The sequence below is a fragment of the Mirounga angustirostris genome, unplaced genomic scaffold (assembly GCF_029215605.1).
Source record: "Mirounga angustirostris isolate CCGP_5_RB_7025 unplaced genomic scaffold, mMirAng1.0.hap1 SCAF_10, whole genome shotgun sequence".
Classification (NCBI taxonomy): domain Eukaryota; kingdom Metazoa; phylum Chordata; class Mammalia; order Carnivora; family Phocidae; genus Mirounga; species Mirounga angustirostris.
Genome location: NW_026991718.1, coordinates 53,840,234 through 53,844,408, shown reverse-complemented (window position 1 = coordinate 53,844,408; position 4,175 = coordinate 53,840,234). Strand labels below are relative to the sequence as shown.

General features: G+C 40.1%; 1 pseudogene; it reads right to left on the bottom strand.

Annotated features, from left to right (window-relative positions):
* Positions 1-2,387: 2,387 nt before the first annotated feature.
* Positions 2,388-2,651, bottom strand: LOC123850497 (small ribosomal subunit protein bS21m-like; annotated as a pseudogene).
* Between the last annotated feature and the right edge of the window lie 1,524 nt (positions 2,652-4,175).

Here is a 4,175-nt window from a genome sequence, read left to right as displayed (position 1 = left end):
TAGCCCTCAAATTAAAAGTTCTGTCCCCATGGCCAACTAGTCTAAGGGTTCCTAAGCAATGATATACATAAGATTCATCTCAAGATGTGAAAAATACAGATTCCTGGAACCGCACCTAGATATTAACATTGAGTAGAGTTGCATAGGGTTCTAAAATTTCCATGTCTGAAAAGCAGCCCAGGTGATTCTAATCTACCTGGAATCAAAAATCAGAATCAACTGGAGTACTTATTAAAAATGCAAATTCTTTGAGACCCACTGCTTTGGTTGCACTAGCCTATTTTAATTTTATTCTGATGATTCAATGGAATTTATAGAAGGAGGTTTGGGTACTTAAAGGTCCGGGTCATGTTCCTATATGGTTGGGGATGGAGAGAGAGGAGGAAGCTGTCAAAGTATAAAACCTTCCCAGCCCTCCTCTTCCAATCACAACTCATCAGAGAGCATTCTGCACAGGGAGATCAAAGGCCCTTGCCGAGAAGAAGTTGAAAGACTTTGCTGTTGTAATTCTGGGGCAGAGGTGCTTGGATATAAATGATTCCTAACTGTGGGTTTGGGGGACCCTGCTACATAGAAATGTAAACACAGATGTCAAGCCTTTCATCCCCACTATATAAACATACCAGCTGCCAGGGGAAGAAGGAGAAACCCTTTGGAATTAGCTGCATTTTTTTGCCATCTAGAGCATAAAAATTGGCTTCACGCTTGAATTTCCACCAGCAACGCAAAAGCACTGTTCACCAGAGAAGGACTGAACAATGAACTAGACGTCCACTTGCTGATTGCTTCTTTTCTCAAGGAGACGTTCAGATCTTGCCATTCTCCAACACGGGAGTGGCTGTCCTAGATGAGAAGAGATGGTAACACTCTATCACAAAATTGCCAGACTCATGGAAGAGGCTCTTAAAAAATACGTGGCCACTTTGCTTCCAGGGTTGTATAAACCAAGAATCTGACTGAAATTCATATTCCTGATCAACCCAGATTTAGGGGAGATGGAAGAAGCAGGTCTCGCGAATTTTTGTGAGAAAAACAGAATGGCTTCCAGTAAAAGAGGGTGTGATTATTCCAATACATAAATATTCAAAGGGCCACAACTAGTTTAGCCACACCCAAACCACAACAGACCTCTTCTCACACTATTAAATATTTTTTTAAAAAAAGGAAACCATGAAAGAAACCGTTTCTTAAAAAAAAAAAAAAACTTAAATGTGCAAAAGAGTATAATGGGAAATGTATTTCTAAACAAAACACTTCAATCCATGGAGAAATGTGTCTTCAATTACATCTGGAGCTAGCATGCCAGCTTGCATATGCGTACAAGTCTTGTGTTTTCTACAGAGCCTCAGTTCTGAAAGACCTGAAGGACTATAGTGAAAGCATATAGGGCCTTTTCATTGGACAGGGGATTTTTTTTTTTTCTGAAAACATTATGACAGTCAAACAGATCTTCTAACATTGGATAAATTAGTTGTTACATTATTAACCATACATAACAGTTCAAGGTGATAAAAATAAATCTGAAATTACCAAGCAGCCCACATATGTGATCTTATTGGGCAGAGGCCATTGTGGTTTCGGACACATTAGTTCTAGCAAAATTTATCCCTTTACAAATGGTCCATCAGAGTATTGTAAAAGGATTATCACAGTGAGCTTTCTAAATGGTCCTGTTGCTTAGAATGGCCAGTAAACCTGGCTGTGTGTGATAGAAGAGCCAATCAGTTCAGGATAAACGCCTCACAGCCTCCTGCTGAGGCTTAGTTTAGAAGATATTATTTTCCATAGTCAGATTATGGACTACAACTAAATAAAAATCTGTGCAGTCGATATCTTCTACTTACATATAGGTTAATTCAGGAAAGCTGTTCATAAATTCGTTTGTTTCTGAGTTCAATAGATCACAAAAAATCCATTTGTACACCTTTCTACTTTCATAAGAGCGTTCTTCATGTTGATTACATTGCTTCTGTCTCTTCTTGCTTACTTCAAAAACTCACGTATATATGTATGTCTATGTAAATATACTTGTGTGTATGTATGTGTGTATGTGTATATGTGTGTATATATGGTATCTACTTGTGTGTGTGTGGATCCATGATAGTACTTCAAACATTAGCACACACCAGAACATCTTGAAAATTCAGACTTAAAATGGTTAGGCATGACAGCCAATGTCCCCTGTGGATGTAGACAGAGTTGTGTTTTCTTTATCAGGAGCATGACATTTGTTAAATTGAGTAAGTAATATAGCTTATATAATTCTTTTTCTGGGGGGGTAGGAGAGTCAGGTCATTTTTATAATAAAGGTAAGAGAAAATGGCATTGGAGGAAGAAAGGAGACAGCTGGATAGGGATTTTCATAATGGGCCTACTATCCACAGGCCTCAGCAGCCCTGCCATGGATCCGCCTGATTCTTACACATCAAGAAGTTGAACTTGTGAGCCATTTCCGTGTCGTAGATCTGCCGGCAGGTTTCACGGCTTTCCTTTTGTCGTCTGTGACAAGGCTTTTTAGAGTACCATGGTTGCTCAAAGTCCTCAGTGAGCCCATCCATGGTGTGGATGCTGTTTAGGGTCCTGTATGCACCTTCCATATTCCCTTCTTATACCATCACAGCCCTGGCAATGAACTTCAGATGTTTTGCCATAACCTTGGAATTTAAATCTTCACTCGGCAGGACCCCATGTTCTCAGGAACCAGCTGTCACAAAGCTTAGCTTATATAATTCTTAATCCGTGCTAACATGGCAAAAATATGCATCTTAATTTGGTTCCAGTGTACCTTTCCAGGCTGGTCTCTCATCCATTATGTGCTGCATTCAAACGGTTTTTGTTTTGTTTTGATTTTTTTAATTCCCTCCAAGCACCATGTTTTCCTCTTCAGTCATTAAATTTACACTGATCATGTATTATGTGTCAGGCAGGGTTCTACGTTCAAGGGGATACAGCAGTGAATCAAGCAGACAAAAATCCCTGCCTTCTTGCAGTTTAGGTTCTGGTTGGGGAAGACAGAATAAACAACTATGTAAAATATATAGCATGTGAAATGGTGGTAACTATAAGAGGGTAGACAGGAGAACTGAAGGGCTAGATAGGAAAGGCCATACTTGAAGCATTTGAGCAAAAAGCTGAAGGGGCTGAGGAAGTGAGCAAAGTGGGTATCCATGGAAAGGTAGAGGGAAGAGCTAGTGCAAAAACCCTGGGAAAGTGGCACTCTTGACTTATTCAACAGCAAGGAGGTCAAGATGAAGGAGGGAGAGGATGGTGGAGATGTGGTCAGGAGGCAAGGGGTTGTGTGGATCATGCAAGGCTCTGAGAAAATTTAGTTTTCACTTTGAGTGATGTGGAAAATGATGTAAGGGAGGATATGAGAGGTGGGAATGGGGGAAAGTGGTGGTGACACAAGGAAAGATGACATGGACAGTACTGGTAGAAGTCATGAGAGTTGTCAGAGTCTGCACAAAATTTGAAAGTAGAACCAAAAGGATTTGCTGATTGACTGAACTCAGGGAAGGAGATAAAGAAGTCAAGAAAGAATCCAAGGTGTTTGTTTACTTTTGCCTGAGTAACTGGAAAGGTAAAAATGTTGTTCACTAGGAGGGGCAGCCTGCTGAGGAAGCAAGACTTGGTAGGGTTGGGAGAGTGCAGGTAGCAGGGGTTCAGGCTTGGACAAGCTAAGATAAGATACCTGTCAGACATCCAGATGGACACAGCAGAAAGGCCGCTGGGCATAGGAGTCTGTGGTTCAGGGGAGAGCTGCAATGGACATATAAAATTTGGAAGTTCTCAGAATATAGGTGAAATTTAAATCTATGAAACCAAAGCACTAAAAGAGTGAGAAGACAGAGAAGCTATTTGAAGAGTGAACGTGGTTCATGGAACTGATGACTCTGAAACAGTATGTGCTGCGGGAACCACTGTTCTCAATTTTATGTTAGTGATTTCTTCACTTTTCTATAGGGTTTTACCATCTAAGTGTATTCCTGAACCATTAATTGTTCAGATTTTATTCTTCTTAAACTTTATCATACTGTAAGCATTCTTCTAGACTTCACTCTTGTCCTGCGCTTTAGGTTTTTAAGATTCATCATGTGATGTATACAGCTATTGTCCATCTATTTTCACTGCTACATAGTATTTTACTGTGTGAATGGATTGTTATTTATTCAACC